A 21,996-nucleotide genomic window follows, 5' to 3' on the forward strand; every position below is an offset into this window, starting at 1 on the left:
AGGGGTTTACTGTGGTCAGATATATCATTTTCTTAAAGCAGTATATGATTCACTGACCTATAGTCTCGGTCATTTCCATATCATATATGTTTATATAAGAATGACTGGACAAAGACCCATCGAAAGAACGGTTGCTGACGCCGAAGTCGATAGAGGAGCGATGTCCTGACTGACAGGTCGAATCCAGACGACAACAGTGACAACTTTAGGTTTCCTTCTAAGGCAACTTAAATGTATTTCAGATTGTTTCAATAAACGTAAAAAGTGATTGCGATAAAGTGGATGATTCAAGTTTACGGGAAATAATCTTCAGACTGCGAGGGAAAGCACACTATATTGTTTTATTTTATATATACGTTAGATTTTATCTATTGTTTTATTTTATATACGTTAGATATAACCTATTGTATTATTTTATATACGTTAGATTTTATCTATTGTTTTATTTTATGTTATATTTTATCTTTGTTTTATTTTATGTTATATTTTATCTATTGTTTTATTTTATATGTTAGATTTTATCTATTGTTTTATATTATATACGTTAGGTTTTATCTATTGTTTTGTTTTATGTTATAGTATTTTATCTTTGTTTTATTTTATATGTTATATTTTATCTATTGTTTTATTTTATATATGTTAGATTTTATCTTTTGTTTTATTTTATATGCGTTATATTTTATCGATGGATGAATTAATTTAAAATTTAGTCGAGCCTGGAAGTCAGTGATGCGGAAATGTGGCAACACTCCCAGTTAATATTTCTTCCCTTAGTCAAGATACCTTGCCCTTAGTTAGACTAAGGCCACCGAAATGAAAAGTTAGTACTATGTGTATAGGGGGGAGGGTAGTACCGAAGGAATCGGACAAGATATAATTAAACAGGGTATCAGAATCCTTTTAGCGTTCAACTGACGAAGACGCCACCTGCTATTACGGGAAAATGATCAATGCCTTAGAATCATTAACCTTCTAAACTAATTGTAATTATTAAAGGTACTAAAACCATCACTACCGAAGGATGCAATAGTCTCAGAGGACCGACACCATCGTCAAAGGCAGTGCAAAGTCGTGACTTTTGCATAACAGTAAAACCTCATTGCATTTTGGGTGGGAACGGATTTCTACGAAGCTTTTTCATATTAGGAACAAAAGCTTTCACCTGTAACGGCTGCTTCTCAAGTCTTCAATGTCATAACTGGGTTGTAGCGGATTTTCTCCAAGACAGCTTAATTTCAGTTTGGACTGTTTCTGTAAAAACTCTGCCCGATGAATTCGGGCCTTGCTTCAAATTCTGATTCTGCAAAAGTAATGACCACAATCAAAAGGCTATGATGTGAGGTTACTCGGTGTATATACAATCCCTTGGTTGTCGTGACAAAAAAATAAATCTAGCGGTGATAGGCGCCACGTGCCATATAACCATTGCCAAGTGACGTCGTCATTAGTAACCATTTCGGAATCATCAGCGTTTTGTCTTTGTTAGTGGATTTGATTCAAGTGAAATAACTGGTTATAGCGAAAAAAAAAATACCTGCAGCACAAGAGCCCGTGCTAGAACATGGCTGGGTCAGTTTAACAATAGTAACTGTGGTAAAACGATCGGCGAGGGTGGGCACAAGAAACAGAAAAGAGGAAGGGCAGGAGGGGGGAGTTGGGATGGTAGGCACGGTAGGGGTGAGATGGGATCAACCTCCTTGGATGGGATGGCTTGAGGAGTGTGGGATGGGTATTTACAAGTGAATTATCGAGTTATACGATCTCCCTGACAGTCGATACGTGCGTCAAACACTATTATGACGGCGTTTCTACGAAATAATAATAATAATAATAAAACTGTTATAACAATCAGCGTTTTTCACTTCATTTCGATTTCCGACTCTTGTTCATTCTTAACCGGAGTTGCATTTGCAAAAAAAAAAAAAAATCTTTTTATTGCCTTTTCAGGGATCATAGCATGTATAAGCACTACATCACCTAATAAGGTAATTGAAATATTAAATAAAAGTAATTCAATGATCAAATAAGCACTACATTGTTTAATTAGGTAATTTATTCATTTAATAAGCAATACATTATTCAAAAGAGTAAACCTAGGTTCTCCTCGGTACTGCACCCTCTGTATTGCGTAAGACTGCAATTTACATATTCACACTAACCTCTCACCATTTTCGACGTTACAACAATCTAATAAACATCGAAGCTGTGCATCATTCAAAATCATAGAGGTCCCTCATATAACTACCCGAAACCCGCCAAAAGCAGCATTCCTCCTGTAACGTTACAAGTAAGCTTTTCTTTAACCCATTACTCTGTCAATAGAAAGGAATACAGAACAGAATTTAGGCCAAAGGGCAACCACCTGGACCTATAAGGTCATATGACAGTTGAAAGGTTTGAATGGTGTAACAGGAGGGAAAACTAGCAGTTGCCCTTAGAACTAAATGTCAGGAGAGGGTGGAAAGTAAGATGGAAGAAAGATATAATATGAACGTAGGTACAGTAAAATGAATGAAAGGGGTTATATCTAGGGGCCGAAGGGACACTTTCAAGAACCTTCAATAATGCCTACAGTGTACCACATGAGGTGCACTGACGGCACTAACCCCCTTACGGTAATTATTTTGTGAAGTTGACTTTCCCCTTTCCATGTGCACAAGAACATTAATGGATTTATCAGTGTTGTTAGAATCCACTAATGATGGAAATTAGTTTTCAATGGTTAGAAATTGACGCCAAATATTAAAAATCATCACTAATGTTGTTTGTTTGTTTGTTTGTATGGTGTTTTTACGTTGCATGGAACCAGTGGTTATTCAGCAACGGGGACCAACGGCTTTGCGTCACTTCCGAACTACGTCGAGAGTGAACTTCTATTACCAGAAATACACATCTCTCACACCTCAATGGAATGACCGAGAATCGAACTCGCGGCCACCGAGGTGGTCCATTCAAAGAAGCGATTGAGAAAAACAATTTATGAAAAACGAATGGTTTTCAGTCAATGAAAATGTTTTCTCTAAACTATCTGAAATCCGATGCCATGGCGCTACTCTAAACAATGTCTTCTAAACCGATTGACATTCTTCAAAATATTCCCTTGCCTAACATATCTTCCGGAATTTCCCGTGAAGATTTTTTTTTAATTGTCTTACTTTTTACTATACTTGGTTGCTTACAAACCTGTTTCACTTTTACAATGTTCGAGAACCCAGTGTTACAACTCTTCAAGTGATTGGTGTCTTATTAGTATAGGGGAAGCTGTTGACTAAATCGCGGAAAACATGCACACTACCAGGTGACTGATGGCAATATTTCGTTAATGAATTTCATTTCTTTTTTAACTTTGAGGATTTTTTTTTATTTGAAAAATCATTTTTCGAATGTGTTCTCTGTACTAAATTTGTTTTCCTTTGTTGGTTATTCTCAACTTTTATCATTACACGGGCTTGTCAAAATATAATAACAGGTCTACTTCACTATCTCCAAATCTTCATCAGCAGAATGTCATTGATAAGTACGACGCAACTCGATGGTTTAACGGTTGCTCATGAGAGGTAGAGGCAAGCTAGGACCAGCAAGAATCAGACTCCTGAGGACTCAGCAAGTAGACCTGTGAATCAAACCCCCCCCCCCCCCCCCCCCCCCCCCCCCACACACACCCCCAACCACAAAAGAAAAAAAATCTGTACCTACCTCTCGGCAAATTGCAAAATCAGTCAAGTTCTGCCATCTTGTTGGATTCCACACTTTTTAATAGTAAACTACGGCACTCTGGAATTTCTGAAACAATCCTGATAACACCATCTACTGGAGACAGAAGTCTACTGATTTGGTTGCATCAAAAATCAACACGTCGTTTACTGAAAGCAAACACTGAAGGCAATATTCACTGCCTTTTACTGGAAGACGGTATGGCTACTTTTCTCCGTGGTGAGCGATGAAGTGACGTCGGTAGCTATTTAAAACCTTATTCCTCCATTTTGGTTCAACTGAATTGTCTATTTCGAAGTTATACATTCAAACTGACTAAATCTATCCACGGTCAAAATCCGATAGATCGGCCAAATACGAACAATAATACTTTAATTCCATCTTGAGATTGGAGTTACAAGTACGATAATGCTAATAACGAGCTGTCCTAGAGATTTACAAAGCAAAGAGGAGACAGATAAAGAAAATGTGGTGCCCACTTAGGAAAGCGAAGAAGGGGCCGCTGTTCTCAGAGGGCAACAGTAGGGCTTGGCCACGTCCTGTTCATAGAAGAGAATAGAATAGCGTATAGAATTTCGGCCAAAGGCCAAGCGCTGAGACCTTTGAGTTCAGTCAGCGCTGAAACGGAAATTGACAGTAAAATGGTTTGAAAGGTGGAGCAGGATGAAAACCTCGCAGTTGCACTAGTATTCAATTGTTAGGAGAGGATGGAATTATGATGGAAGAAAGAGAATGTGAACATATGTACGGTAAAAATAATAAGAGGGGCTGCAGCTAGGGGCCGCAGGGACGCTGCCAAGAACCTTAAGTAATGCCTACAGTGCACTGCATGAGGTGTACTGACGGCTCTACCCCACTACGGGAATGTCGTGATCATAAAGGAATGGCCATCTCACAGGTGCGGTACCGCTGTATGAAGCGTCTTACAGACAAAAACCCGGCAACTGACAATAGCAATAAGCCGGGCAAACATGCCAAAAACCTCCCTCTAAATTCGCGGTTTGGGCCAAGGAACGCAGCTGTTATGTAACCGGGAGTGAGAGACCCTCGTGCCAAAAGATCAATTTGTTATGCAAATTGATGTTCTTTCCCTTAAGCTCCGTTGCTCATAATTGCGCACAGTTATGAACGAAGCCGTAGGTATTCTAGTCGGAAGATTATACACATCCAAAAGGAAACCATTACCTCTGCAACAGACACTATTTCAGTCTTAAAAGGGTCGCGTACAAGCAACTGCGTGTGGGCGCATTAAACGGCTGCGCAACCCACTTGAAATAAGAAAGAAGAAAGATTTCACAGTTCGTGATAAACATCGCAACTAAGAATCGACACTCAATTATCATGGCATATTGTGGCACCTCTCACAGCACACATTAAAAAACCCAAGTCAGCTTTCTTCTCCAAAGCCGACTTGGAATCAAACAAGTGGAAAGTGGCTGTAGCAGATTCTAAAAATGCTAATATTCAAACCTCTCCACTGAGGTTGATGACACTCCTACTGCTAAAAATGGTAGCCAGCTTTTCTCTCTCTCTCTCTCTCTCTCTCTCTCTGCATGTTTTTAACTTCCACTTACTATTTCTTTCTCTTACACACAAACACCTATATATATATATATATATATATATATATATATATATATATATATATATATATATATATATATATATACATATATATATATATATATATATATATATATATACCATAAGAATAGCGACGTCTAAATTCGGTGATGCAGAGCCAACGGGCTAAAGGTGTTCGGAAGAACTTGCACAGGTGAGGCGTATAAGTTAATGCCATACAAGTGTTCATCAGTCGAGTAATTGATTCAACTTCTCTTATTAATGAACCTACGCTCTGTGGCTTTAGCTTCCTTTGCTTCATCTTGGTTTCAATTTCTCAAGGTTTCTCCAACTTGTTTCTATTTCGATTATCTAGGGCTATTATTCTTTGTGATCAATGGGTCCTGGATGATCAGATCTGTAGTCATTTACAGATGTTTTCAGGCAAAAAATCTCTTCAGATTACTTCAGATCAGGAAACAAAAAATGTTGTGATCAATTTTATAAATGTATCAGTCGTCAAAAATAAGTTTCCTCGAAATTGTTCACTACTCCCGATGGTCATACACATATAAATATATGTTTGGGTATATATATATAAATATATATATATATATATATATATATATATATATATATATATATATATATATATCTATATATATGTTATATATACATATATATATATATATGTATACAATATATAACATACATACATACATACATACATACATTACATACATACATTACTACATATTCATATCTTCTTAACCTAGACCCGTTTTCTTTACTAGACGGGTTGGCTGTATTGTTATTAAACGTGACGCTGAACTCCGTAGAGTTCTGTGGCTATTTTTTTTTTTTTTTTTTTTTGTGTGAGAAGTTTGATAATGTGTTCTACTTGACTGTTTTGGGATTTTATCGTCACTTACAGGGACTAGTTCTTTCCTTTTGGTCTTAACAAGTGCTGCGGTTTATATATATATATATATATATATATATATATATATATATATATATATATATATATATATATATATATATATATATATATTGAGATGGTGGGTGTTATCGGCGTTGTCAGAAATTGTATTTTGCGAACGCGGTTTCAGCTTACCTTTCTTTCGGTGTTGGAGTCAATTTTATTTATTTTTTTATTTTTTTTTTTTTTTATGAAATTTGTTGTCTTTACTTTTAGGTAGTGGTGTGTTCAGATGTGTAACACACTTAGTTTTAGCACTTTTTTTTTTTTTTTTTTGGGTGAAGTTGGATAAACAATTTTCCAGTTGGTAGCTGTTGGATTTTGGAGATAACTATTTGCTCTGTAACAGTTACGTTTTGCAGGGACAGATTTTTAGCTCTACAGTTGATGTCTTGTTATTATTGACACCAACTACATGACCAACTGACGCTATACACCAGTTCTTCAGGGGAGTGCCGCCATGGAGAAGCTTCTATGAGCCATAATGGATGCAGTCTGGATATGGGAGCAGTCTGACTTTTGCCCGCAAGCTTCCACGTCTTCGACTTTTTGGGAGGATCCAGAGCCTTTTGGATGGTGGTGGGTGGCATGTCCACAGTCGCCATAGTTCACTCAGAGATGTCCGTTTCTACGTTAAGGATTCGCATGAACCACACTCATGATGGGCTTGTGCAGTTGCAAGCCGTTCATGAGTTTGTTATAAGGAACTGAACTTAGTGCTTACAGCCGTTTTCCTTAATGGAAATATGACAGACTTTTGCTGGCCAAAGAACAAGCAGCCTTCATATTTGGCTTATATATTTGTTTCATTGTGATTTTTGAGCCGACCCTATGTGAGTTTTGATTTTGTATAAACTGTCTGGACGAGGACGTCCAGAAGGTGGTAATATATCATTATTATTATTATTATTATTATTATTTCACCAGAGTTCTTTTCCACTTAATTCGCTAACTGAGTCAACGGAGTCACCGTCCCGCTTGAGAATCAATACCGGAACTCTTCTAGGAAAGGCGAGTGTCCTAGCCGATAGACTACGGGGGTCATACATTATTCGAAGGGACCACACATTAATGAGGAATCAGGCGAAGAGGTCATTATGATATTTTGCTTAAAAAGCGACCCAAGAAACAAGAATTGAAACTGTAAATATATAATATATATATATATATATATATATATATATATATATATATATATATATATATATATTATATATAATATATTGTCCATTTCTCGCGTGCAAAAGGGACATCGATTTAGCTGATTGAATACGTGGGACAAGAACAGTGACGTGATTAGCTGAAATCTTTACCCGAATGTGAAACGTTTTCTTTGACTGTACCTACGTCATTTTATCCTAAGCTGTATCGCCCTCTCTCTCTCTCTCTCTCTCTCTCTCTCTCTCTCTCTCTCTCTCGAGAGAGAGAGAGAGAGAGAGAGAGAGAGAGAGAGGGCAAAAGGGTATTCATACACATAGGTACTCAATAGGAGTCAATATTGAATATTTCTTTCCCTTTTGACAGGGAAAGCAATGTTTAATTGCATTGTTATGTATGAATACTTGTATATATGAATTCAGAGGTAGTCTTACATACAAACGCAATCATTTCAAGTCCTTTTTTTTCATTCAAAACACCTTTTATCCAACATAGTACATGCATGCACGAGTGGTCTCTCTCTCGTCATTCATAAGTATGTAGGTAATATATAAATTTCACAGGAAAATATTCGTTAAGATAGATAGATAGATAGAATATAGGTAAAACTTAAGAGACCAAAGACCCGGCGCTGGGACATATGAGGTGATTCAGCGCTGAAACGAAAATTCACAATAAAAATGTTTGAAAGGTGTAACAGGAGGAAACCCTGAACGCAGTTGCACTACGAAACAATTGTTAGGAGACGGTGGACAGTAAGATGGAAGAAAGAGAGTATGAACGGAAGGAGGTACAGTAAATATAATTTTAGGGGGTAGCTAGGGGCCGAAGGGACGCTGCAAAGATCCTTAAGTAAATGCCTAAAGAACACCGCATGGGGTGCACTGATGGCACCAGCCCATACGGGGAAATATTCGTTAATTAAGTATCGTAACTTTCTTTATGGCCCTAATGGATGCACGAACAAGAAAACCTGGAGTTCCTAACAAAACCATAGCGAATGTTCAATGTATATTTCCATATCTACACTGCTTGTGAACAGGGGAGTGCCGATGTAACGACGACCTAACCTAACCAATACGAGGCATCCTGACTTGATGGGCTAAAAGCAGAAGGGAGAAACACCCGCAATCAACCTCTGGCACAGTTGTCATCCCAGAAGGATAAACTGACCTGCTTAGGTGAATGACACCTGCTGTACCTGAACGCCTCGCACCTGTTACGACTCGAAGTCTGTAGGGCGACGGAGGCTTCCAGTTGACGCTCGTATATGGAATCGAATATAGAATTTAGGCGTTAAAAGCCAAGAGCTGGGACCTACAAGGTCCTTCAGTGATGAAAATCGTGAAACGGAAAATGCCAGTTAAGGAGATTTGAAATGTGTAACAGGAGGAAAACCTGGCAATTGCACTGTGAACAATTGTTAGAGAGGCTGGTAAGACAGGTGGAAGAAAGCCCTACATTTTGCTGTAAGATTGGAGTCTCTCTCTCTCTCTCTCTATCTTAATTCTCATTTCTAAATGCCTCGTGCGGACAACTAACTAATGGTAGAGATAAAGGAAAAGTTACTCAATTCGCGTTGAGCATTGTGCGTGCAAGCATACGCGGACACAGACGCAAGTACACAGAGCATGGGACATCCCTTCGCAACACTGCCAGAGAAAAGGACCAACCCACACCAATTCCGGTTGATAAATTGGCTTCGAAGTGATCCAACTCTCTTTAAATTTATCCCATTTCTGTGACGGGACAAATAGTGGAAGTTATAAGTAAGCATTGTGAAATTCGCCACATTTTACTTCTATGGATATACAGTACTGATGTCCCACCAATAAACAAATATAGGACACAAATGCATGATGACTCTATACCCATCGGGTTACATGTCAAAAAATACACGCAATGGACATAGTCATATTTTAAGCGGACATCAGCGTCAGCAGCATCCTGACGTCACGTGTAACGTCAAAGTACTCACGCTTTTTTACAGCTCGAAGCATCAAGGTCGCTACGAAGAGCCTATGTACACCTCAGACTATTGAAAGGAACCGAGAAACGTCAACAAAGACAACTTTGACTTTTACGGGGTAAAAAAAAAAAAAAAAGATCCTGTCATTACTGGCACCAAATGTCCTTCAAAGAGTCTGTAAAAGGTTACGAACACGATGTCTCTTCAACTACGAAGGAGGAAAAAAAAAACGATGAGTACCGGAATGATTTACACCGTTATACAATACGGTACTTCGTGTGTCTGTGTGTGTGTGCATATATATATATATATATATATATATATATATATATATATATATATATATATATATATATAAAAGAGAGAGAGAGAGAGAGAGAGAGAGAGAGAGAGAGAGAGAGAGCAGTGATTAGTGGTAACTACGAAAAGTGACGTATATATGTAATTAGTTCTAGGGCCATGGAAAGGCCTATGCTACGGAACGCCTTTGCATCCAATGGCCGAGCAGGCACTAACCTGGTCGTTTGAGGAGACTAACAAGGCACACACACACACACACAGATTCGAAAGTACTTATACAAATCGACTGGTCTAAACAATATTCCTTTTCTGGCGTTTAACCATTTGGACAAGAAAGAGAGAAAGGGAGAATGTATAAGCATTAAAAATAATGTTCGTTCACTGGGTGCTACGTGCTGAAAATGCACTCGTACATAAAAGCATAAACACGCCCTAACGCGTCCATGAAGTTTCAGGAACAGGATGCCATTCCAAAAGTCTCACAATTCACTCACGAGACTTTTTTTTCTTTCTTGATAATAAAATCAGACAATCTACCGGCTTAAAAAAACAACAGTCTTGATTCAAGAATGAACAAAAACATAAAAGATACAGCTTTAGAAAACCTCAAGTTTTAATGGTACCAGAATAGTAAAGTATGAATATAGTAGAATACAAGATAGATCCACCACGTGGTGGATTTGGGGTCTCCGAGAAAGAAAAAAAAAAGAAAAAACTTCGCTGGACAGGGAAGGGCCACCCTTGGCTTGAGGCAACATCCATCCTAGATAGGCAGCCCGTCCCTACGAACGTCCTATGACCCCTTGCTTGGTCCAACCCAGAACCCACTTAGTTTGGGCACTAAGACGCATGTGGGCGGCCTCCGCAACGAGTGGTGGCAGTGTGTTGTGAAATTCTACGGTTTCATCACACTACTTTCGAGTAAACATTTAATAACATTCTACGGAAAATGAAGAACTGATATAGAATACAGAATTTTGGCCGAAGGTCAAGCGCTGGGACCTATGATGGCATTCGGCGCTGAAAGAAAGCTTGAGAGTAGAGAGGTCTAAAAGATGTAACAGAAGGAAAACCCAGCCGTTGAGCTATGAAAATTGTTAGCAGAAGGTGGGAAGTCAGATGGAAGAAAGAGAATATGAACGGAGATAAAGTAAAAGGAATGAAAGGGGTTGCAGCTACAGGCCGAAGGGACGCTGCAAAAAACCTTAAGTAATGTCTACAGTGCACCGCATGAGATATACCGACAGCACTACGTCCCTACAGGAGGAAAGTTAAGAAGACACTGAGGTTATTACACTTTCATGATACCGTGCTTGAGTTGAGGTCCTTCATAGTCATCATTAAAAACCGGTGCTTAAGTTTTTTCGGAATTTTAGAATGAATCTTCAAACTGGAACACCTTATTCAAAGCAGCTGAGTGTTCTGAAAACTTAACTTACTCAAAACTAAAGAGATGAGTTTAAGAATTGCTAGCGTGTTCCACCGCACTTATTTCTACTTCAAACTTCAATACTACCGTTACAGTTACTATCAGCACTTCTCTGAAATCAGAGAGAGAGAGAGAGAGAGAGAGAGAGAGAGAGAGAGAGATTATTTTTTATCAACTTCCAAAATACAGACGTCTTTCTGTGCATTTGCCTGCATTTAAAATCAATTTTAAAAGAAAATATCCTGAACATTATGGAAAGCTGACTTACATTGAACTATAATTTGTAGCTACAGTTAGCATGTAACAAATATTGTCAATTACACTATACATGATTAGTCCAAGGAATTGGAGTATAGAATTTAGGCCAGAGACCAAGCGCTGGGACCTATGAGGACATTCAGTGCTGAAATGAGAACTGAGAGTTAAGGAAAGGAGATTTGAAAATTGTAACAGGAGGAAAACGATGAATATTACCAAAAATTATAATTCTATCCAGCAAAGAAAACTGTCGTCATTACGTTACGTATCAGCCCATTGAATTCGTCTGAAGCCTTATGACCCCAAACGAATTCCCTTTATAAGAACTAATGTATAAAACCTATGTAAATGCCGCCATCAACGCGGCTATGAGCACCAACGTTGAATTATCTTTCATCAAGGAGAATATAATTACTTACAATAGAGGAAAAGCATCAGAAACTGTCTCATGCTGGTTAAACAGAACAATACAAATATGTCATGGAGAAAAGACAAGCTTTTTTTCATTTTTTTTTATTTTAAGCCTTCAAAGCTAAGCCGTTTTTATTGGACAAATTGTGAACTACCTTAAAAGTATAGAGCAATTATGAATCTGGATTAATAGCGTACAGAACTAGTACGCTGGAAAAATAAATCATCGCCAGCTGTGAGTATCGAGTACAAATTGCCTTTTGTTACCTGGCGGGCATTATTAGTACAGAGTCGTTTAACTAGACCATCGGGTCATTTTCTGGACTCATTGGCTTGAGGGATTCGATCTTTAAAGCAGTGTGAAAGAGGTGGGCAATTGTGTCGGGAAAAAGCACAGCATAATTATGAAAATGAAAATGAAGATAGTGGTGCAACTGGGTACGAAGGGACGTTTGCAAACTAAATGTCTACTACATGGCGCTGCGCCAAGCACAATGGTAGGCGGTATCCCTATGAGCCTATACGACTTCAGGCAGGAAATGAGGTTATCATGAACACGGTCTCTCGGGCGATTCAATGACGCCCCGTGGAAGAATTACTGGCATGAACCTAACAGATATATATTCTGTTCGGATACAGTCAGGTGTGAGGCTTCCTATTCAGAAGGAGTTAAGAGGGCAGATATGGACCTCTGTACTTAAACCTACCAACAAAGATATGCCTAAGAGAAAACAGTATACTTTCGACGATTCAACCAAAAAAGCAAGGTCAATCTAAGAAAGTCCCAGTCTGACATGTGACCTGATGTAATATCTGCAAAAGACAAAGCAATCACTTAAAAGAAAAGGGAGGCAAATATCCTTTCTATTTTCTTAAATGTGTTCAGAAACCGACATTAACTTTAAGACAACTACATCCATTCAACATAAACAGTGTGTCCTATAATGACGCTTGCAATAGATAACACTTGTCTACATCGGAACCACGACATTTTTGAGCCCAGAATGGCCCCTGAGAATGATAAACCTCCTCCTGTCATTTGGAGGCTCTAATGTACTATGGCACAGCCGTTATCAAAGAAACGCGGAAGTACTGCGAGTATTTTGATACCTGCCCCGTTGCAGCGAAGGTGCCATTTCCATAACATACAGGTTTGCGTGTCTTTTAGTATACTCGTACATAAAACTTCAATATACCACAAATGATACCTTGAGTTCTCGCACTAGAACTAGTTATCGTTATGACTCTTTAGTCATTTCTACAAACAAGAAATTTCAGGCTCAGGTAAGTCTCTCCACCAGACTGGAATCTCTTGGATATTTTTTTACTCGTATTATGCTCCCGAGAGGACACGGCGCATTCTACATCCCTTGCGAGACTGCAGTTAAGTCAATATATATATATATATATATATATATATATATATATATATATATATATATATATATATATGACAATACCATAGTACAATATTGTAATATGTTTGAGATAAACTGAATATATATATATATATATATATATATATATATATATATATATATATATATATATCAGTTTATCTCAAACATATTACAATATTGTACTATGTAGTTGTCTTAATAAGTTTGAGATGAACTGATATATATATATATATATATATATATATATATATATATATATATATATAATATATAATACATACACACATATATATATATGTATGTGCATATATATATATATATATATATATATATATATATATATATATCAGTTCATCTCAAACTTGTTACATAATAATAACATTTTCTTTGCAAATGCAATGATACCGATGGCAAGTACAAAGATGCCTCTTGCACCGGTATCCAAAAGGAGAACGCAGATTTGTCAAAATTTCCATTATATTGAAAGTTAAGATCGATTTCAAATAAAACATGAAAAATGCATCCATCTTGAATGAATGAATGAATGAATGATTGGAAGTTTTCTGGCGCATCCATCATGATCAAAATCAATATCAGTCACATGGTGAAATGGAGGCTGGAATTTTGGCATTAGGAATATACAACAACTTTTATAACATACACACTAACTGATACAAATCATGAAGGAATAAAATGCAGCAGCCATAACAACAACAACAACAACAACAATAATAATAATAATAATAATAATAAAATAATAATAATAATAATAATAATAATAATAATAATGAGAGTCATTCACACCACCACTATCACAGAAACAAATAACCTGGCATATGCAGGAGCAAGACTAGCAGTAGAACTCATGGGGATACGAACGCCAACACCACCAGCACAACCAACCCAATAGAAACCAAAACAGCAACCGCCTTGGAAAAGGCGCCTGGAAAAGCAAATCATGGTGATGAGATCGGACTTGAGTGAACTGAAAGAGATGGCAGAAAATAGGCTAAGAAGCAAGAAAACAAGGGAGGAACTCAACGAGAAATACAAAGTACAGGAGAAGGGACTAAACAACACAATAGAAGCAGTAAAACAGAGGCTTAAGGCAAAAGCACATAAGATCCAACGGTACATGAACAGGAATAAGGGATACCAACAGAACAAACAATTCGGAACCAACCAGCCAACAAAGTAGGGAAGACAACCACCAAAAAATTCCTGAAGCCGAACCAAGTACGAGACTCGGGAAAAACATATGGGGCAATCCGGTATCACACAACAAACATGCAACATGGCTCCAGGAAGTCAAGGCAGAAGAAACGGGGAGGATAAAATAAAGATTCACTGAGATCATGACAGACACAATCAGACACCAACTAAAGAAAATGCCCAACTGGAAAGTCCATGGATACTGGCTCAAAAACTGCAAGCCCCTACACCCACGAATAACAGAATAACTCCAGCATTGTATCACAAACCACCATGCGCCCAAATAGATGACCACAGGGAGAACATCCTTAGTAGAGAAAGACAAGAGCAACGGAAATATAGCCAGTAACTATAGGCCCATCACCTGCCTACCAATAATGTGGAAGTTACTAGCAGATATCATCAGTGAAAGGCTATACAACTACCAGGGGATACAAACACAATCCCCCACCAACAAATAGGTTGCAGAAGGAAGTGTAGGGGCACTCAAGACCAGCTCCTAATAGACAAAATAATAATGAAGAACAGTAAGAGAAGGAAAACCAACCTAAGCATGGCATGGATTGACTATAAGAAAGTCTCCGACATGATACTACACACACAATGCTAATAGAATGCCTGAAAATATATGGGGCAGAGGAAAACACCATCAGCTTCCTAAAAAATATAATGCGCAACTAGAATACAACCGTTCCAAGCTCTAGAATAAGACTAGCAGAGGTTAATATCAGGAGAGGGATCTTCCAGGGCGACTCACTGTCCTCACTACTCTTTGTAGGAGCCACGGTTCCCATGACAAAGGTACAGAAGAAGATGGATGCTGGGTACCATCTCAAAATAAGAGGCAACAAAATTAACCATTTGATGTACATGGACGACATCAAGCTGTACGGTAAGAGCATCAAGGAAATAGATAACCTAATTCAAAACTGTAAGGATTGTATCTGGAGACATCAGGATGGAGTTTGGAATAGAAAAATGTGCCTTGGTCAACACACAAAAGGGCAAAGTAACAAGGACTGAAGGGAGAAAGCTACCAGATGGGAACTACATCAAACACATAGATGAGACAGGATACAAATACCTGGGAATAATGGAAGGAGAGGACATAAAACACCAAGAGGTGAAGGATACGATCAGGAAAGAATATATGCAGAGACTTAAGGCGATACTCAAGTCAAAACTCAACGCCGGAAATATGATAAAAGCCATAAACTCATGGGCAGTACCAGTAATCAGATACAGCTCAGGAATAGTAGAATGGACGAAGATAGAACTCTGCACCATAGACCAGAAAACTAGGAAACATATGACAATACACAAAGCACTACACCCAAGAGCAAATACGGACAGGCTATAGATAACACGAAAAGGAGGGAGAGTACTACTAAGCATAGAGGGCTGCATCAACATCGAGAACACAGCTCTTGGGCAATATCTGAAAATCAGTGAAGACGAGTGACTCAAGAGTGCATGGGAAGAAGGACTGATAAAAGTAGACGAAGACTCAGAAATATACAGAGACAGGAGAGTGACAAACAGAACAGAGGACTGACACAACAAACCAATGCATGGATAATACATGGGACAGACCAAAGAACTGGCCAGAGATGAAACAGGGCAATGGCTACAGAGGGGAGAGCTCAAGAAGGAAACTGAAGGAATGATAACAGCGGCACAAGATCAGGCCCTAAGAACCAGATATGTTCAAAGAATGATAGATGTAAATAACATCTCACCCATATGCAGGATGTGCAATATGAAAAAGAGACCATAAACCACATATATAGCAAGCGAATGTCCGGCAGGTGCACAGAACCAGTACAAAAAGAGCCATGATGCAATGGCAAAAGCCCTCAACTGGAGCCTGTGCAAGACACAACAGCTACCTTGCAGTAATAAGTGGTACGAGCACCAACCTGAAGGTGTGGTAGAAAACGATCAGACAAAGATCCTCTGAGACTATGGTATCAGAACATATAGGGTGATACGTGCAAATGGACCAGACGTGACGCTGATTGACAAAATCAAGAAGAAAGTATCACTCACTGATGTCGCAATTCCATGGGACACCAGAGTTGAAGAGAAAGAAAGGGGAAAAATGGATAAGTATCCAGACCTGAAAATAGAAAAAAGAAGGATATGAGATATGCCAGTGAAAATTGTATCCATAATCATAGCAACACTAGGGACACTCCCAAGATCCCTGAGAAGGAATCTGGAAAAACTAGAGAATGAAATAGCTCCCGGACTCATGCAGAAGAGTGTGCTCCTAGAAAGAGGGCACATAGTAAGAAAAGTAATGGACTCCTAAGGAGGCAGGATGCAATCCGGAACCCCACACTATAAATACAACCCTGTCGAATTGGAGGATTGTGATAGACCAATTAATAATAATAATAATAATAATAATAATAATAATAAAGCCTCGAATCTAGACACTGAAACATACCGGTTCACTGATGAAAAAAGGAACAGAAATAACAGTTTAAAGACGTCTGAAAAAATATAAAACATACTGGGAATTATAATTACAAAGACGACTACATTTCAGCGACTTGATGAATGCAAAGATCAACAGGGACAGTGAGAGATGCAAGAGAAGGACCGCAGGGAAATGACGCAAGGGAAAGCCAATGGCTTTTACTACATCCTTGGGGATTACGTGACGGAATGAAGAACTCAGATTAGAAATCAACCAAATTCAGGTGGTAGGCAACTTGGGGGATTATTTGGAGGTTATGTAAAATTTTAGAAAAATATCATTATATGGACATTAATGCCTCAATACGCACCTGTCCACACACACACACACACACACACACACATATATATATATATATATATATATATATATATATATATATATATATATATGTGTGTGTGTGTGTGTGTGTGTGTGCGTGTGTGTGTGTGTGTGTAAATAAACTCTTCTGTTAAAAACAGGATAAGTCACATGTATAAAAGGCCATTAAAATACAGGTTTACTGCTAAGGACGACTGACTCCCACCCTTATCACTACTTGATAAGGGTGGGATTCAGTCTACTGAAATATAGTCCTTAGCTAAACCAGTGCTTTAATGGGCCTTTTAAACATTATATATATAGATATATATATATATATATATATATATAGATAGATATATATCTATATATTATTAATATATATATATATATATATATATATATATATATATATACGCACGCACATAAACACTTGTGCCATCAGTAATATCTACGCTACTCTACTGAAAAAAGTCAAGGTTAGAATCTGAGTGAGGACGGCAAGATAAGGGGTTATTCTGTTAAAACCAATTATGGTGTTTTAACCAATTCAGTACTCAAGATACCTGATGGGCAGTCGAGTGCTTGGTGGGTGTGTGTGTGTATGTGTGTTGTGTGTGTGTGTGTGTGATATATATGTATATATATATATATATTAATATATATATATATATATATATATATATATATATATATCATATATATCACATATCCGTGATTCATATACATACATCGACTACATAATATCCTTTAATATCTAATTTGCTCTACCTCGGAATTAATATATTTTCATATATGTTAACCGAAGGGGAATTTTTTAGTCGATAAGAAATTTTTCGGTTCACGGGCGCGAACCATCGAACGCAACAAATTCAGGACGCATAGTGAAGCCTTAAACCACACCGCCCGTGAGTTGACAAATTTTTTATCGACTAAAAAATTCCCCTTCGGTTAACATATATGACAACATATTAATTCCGAGGTAGAGCGAATTAGATATTAAAGGACATTTGTAGCTCGATGTATGTATATACATATATACATGAACTGGAAGGGAAACATAGGAAGTTACCTCTAAATAACGAAGAAGTGGTAAGGATAACTTGAAGGACTTTCCCTTCTGTGAAAACAGTCGTGTCTAAACTATCGATGTCTCGGGCCTCCAGTAATGCTGGAAGGAAACAAATTCTGAAATTCAAATGAATTACGGACCTTTGCTACAATGCTTTTTTATGGCAACTCTTAAAATGCAAAACTAAAAAAAAAAAACAACTTTGATCACATTTACGGCCGGTTTAAATCGAAGTAGTAGCTAAACATGTATGGTTATGAGTCTGAATATATACTGTATATATATATATATATATATATATATATATATATATATATATATATATGTGTGTGTGTGTGTGTGTGTGTGTGTGTATGTATACATGTGTATATATATACACACAGTATGTATACACGTGTATGGTGGGGTTATACATGAATGGCGATACAACTTCATTCATAAACCATAATTTTTCTCGCAATACCCAAATATTTTTCACACCCATACATATCCATAACCTTACAGTATTTACGCATGACAAAATTAGGAAAAACTCTTCCAATGCCTCAAAAAATGGCCCACGACAGTTAACAAGAGAGAGAGAGAGAGAGAGAGAGAGAGAGAGAGAGAGAGAGAGAGAGAGAGAGAGGGAGTTTTATTTCTCTTTGCAGGACAATGCACATTGTTTGATAGGAATGTTATTCAATGCTTTCCAGTGCTCTTCAATCAAGGTTTCAGTATGTTGTTCCGAGCTGCATTATACGCGCTTCGATCCAGAAATGGTACCGGTATATAATACTACTACTAGTACTAATAATTATAATAACAATAATAATACAGAACCACGACAAAAAGAGGCATGATTCCGTAGTAAAATCCCTCCACTGGAGCCTGTGCAAGAAACACCAGCTACCTTGCAGTAACAAGTGGTACGAGCTCCAACCTGAGGGAGTGATAGAAAACGATCAGACAAAGACCCTCTGGGACTATGGTATCAGAACAGATAGGGTGATACGTGCAAATAGAGACCAGACATCAGAAGTTGATTGACAAAACCAAGAAGAGAGTATCGTTCATCGATGTCGTAATACCATGGGGCACTAGGCACGATCCCAAGATCCTTGAAAAGGAACCTGGAAAAATTAGATGCTGAGGTGGCTCCAGGGCTCATGAAGAAGTGTGTGCTCCTGGAAACAGCGCACATAGTAGGAAAAGAGATGGATTCTGCCCAGTCGAAGAGGATGACTGTGATAGACAAAAAATATATATATGTATTATTATTATAATTATTATTATTATTATTATTATTATTATTATTATTATCATTATTATTATTATTATTACAGGCCAAGCTGCAACCCAAGTTGGAATAGCAAAATACAAGCCCAAGGGGCCCTTTGGGGAAAGCACCCTGCTTTAGAAAAGCAAAACTGAGAAGAAAATAAAAAATAGTTAAGAGAAACAATAATGGAAAATATATAATAACTAAAAATAGATAGACAAGGAAGTAAAATGGTTAAGGCTAATAAAAAACGATAAACTGCGACTCATGTAAGCCTGCGCTACAAGTCTGACCTTTTGAAGTTCCGAAGATTCAACAACACAATAAGACATTGGGAATATCACTCCGCAATTCCGTCACAATAACAAAACTGGGTCGCTGAACCCGACAGAAGAAATGGCAGGACTTAAAGTGAACTTCAGAAGTGACAGGATAAACTGAGCAGAATCTACGACGCATTTCATGCAAAACGCACAATGACCCGACTGAACGACGCTGCCAGAAATTGGCATCGAGATCAAGGATAAGAAAGGATAAGAAATCTAATAGGACAGATAGATGTCTGTCCAACAATACAAGAGTTAATTCATTCAACTTAAAATAACACTGAACAACACGATAGTGTCTTTGATTACATTTACATTGCAATAAAAAATTAACCATTTAGTAGTTTAGCAGACGAACACACCCGTATATATATATATATATATATATATATATATAATATATAGATATATATATATATAATTATACACTATATCACTAGTATGATTTTAGTATTACTCTCATATACACACATAAAAACACACATATATATATATATATATATATATATATATATATATATATATATATAGTATATATATGTATATATATATATATATATATATATATATATATATATAAAAAACATGATAAAGTCGCTACTACCAGACCTACAAGCAGAGGAGAAGCCCGGTGGAAAATTCCACGGACATGCCGGCTTGATATCCTCGGGGTATCAGGTAAAAAAAAAGAAAAAAAAAAAAAAAACACGTACGGTACCAGGGTTTTTTTTTTTTTTTCTTTAACGCACATTTCCTATTTCGGTTTCCGGAGATGGATTAAAGATGAATATAACAAGGACAACGCAAAATTGCTTAATATGAATACCATCATACCTTAATAAATAAAAAAGATAGTACCGGTGAATTGTGTTAGGGGCGTACTTTGCAAGAGACTGACTGGTCATTCTACTGAATAATAATATTCCTCATCTTAATGAACTAGACAAATGACGGCAAAAGCCGTTGCAGTTTCGACAACGAAAAAAATGACATGAGACGACGCTGATCTGACAACACTTTGGATGAATGAGCTACTACCTACTTAACTATTTTACAAACCGACTGAGAACCAAACATTGCCATGACATTGCCAAGGCACGTAAGATTATTAGTAGGAGACTACAGTCGAACCAAATGAAAGTCATAACTGCTAATGAAAAAAGAATGCCATCGAAAAGTGAAAAAGGAGGCCCAAGAGGAGCTTGCAGCGGAACACGAGCTCCGCCCACTCCCACGTGGATACACACCTACCAAACATGCAACCACACATGTTCTTTATGAAACTCCATTTTCGACGGCTGTTAATGATACCGAGCTGCCTTATACAGGTGGAGCATTGAGAATAACTCCGATCAGTGGTCCATTTCAAAAACGTAATTTTCTATAATCGTCGTTTTTTAAATTTTTCATTATACATAGTAGAATTCACAGAGTGACACGGGTGAAAATAGTTAAACAATTACCTGCTTTCTGGCCGCTTATTAAGACAAAGTAAATGTTTCACTTACTTTTTCCGTGGAGAAACGTTATCCAAGCGGCTCTCCAAAGCGTGATCCTTAATTTTTACTTTCCGTCTCCCTTGGCACAAGTATTTACTTTCTAAATATTGAACAAATCTAGGGTCCAATCGAGGAAAACTTGGAAATGCAAAAAATTTCGATGCGTGTTTCTCGTCACAATTTATATGAAAAAAGACAGATGTTAAAGCACTCTCAGATGCTTCATTAGAGTTCAAGACACTTCTTAGTACGATCACCGTCGCCGCAATATTCACAGGAAAAGAGAGCTACACGACATACCTCCACGGCGCCACCTACCAGACTGAGCGACAGGCAAGGCTGGCGGCCAACCTGGCTTGCGTTCGCCATGTTTTCCAGCCCTCGTCCGGCTCAACGGTGACCTGATGCGGTGCGTGTGTGTGTTTGTGCGTATGTGTATTAGCGAGTAGGATGTTCCTGGAAAGGGCTGCTGGAAACCACAGGCAAGGGACTGGCGTCGACTTTCCACTTTTAACTTTTTCTTTTATTTTGGAACATAACTTTAGCATTTGACGACACGTGACTCATCCCGTATAGCGTAAGCGAATCTCACTTGCTAAACTTGAACTAAATTATTTACCGGTGTCAACAGACGGTTGCTTAGCAACTTATCGCACG

The 21,996-nt window shown here is 37.7% G+C and overlaps 1 protein-coding gene across 1 annotated transcript in view; it reads right to left on the bottom strand.

Annotated features, from left to right (window-relative positions):
* LOC135211109 (CD109 antigen-like) overlaps positions 1-21,670 on the bottom strand; it is a 192,643-nt gene extending 170,973 nt beyond the window's left edge. Inside the window, exon 1 of the mRNA XM_064244201.1 lies at positions 21,349-21,670. The gene's annotated coding sequence lies outside the window, so the exon portion shown is untranslated. The remainder of the gene's footprint in view (positions 1-21,348) is intronic.
* Between the last annotated feature and the right edge of the window lie 326 nt (positions 21,671-21,996).

Source organism: Macrobrachium nipponense, chromosome 4, assembly GCF_015104395.2.
Source record: "Macrobrachium nipponense isolate FS-2020 chromosome 4, ASM1510439v2, whole genome shotgun sequence".
NCBI classification, from domain to species: Eukaryota; Metazoa; Arthropoda; class Malacostraca; order Decapoda; family Palaemonidae; genus Macrobrachium; species Macrobrachium nipponense.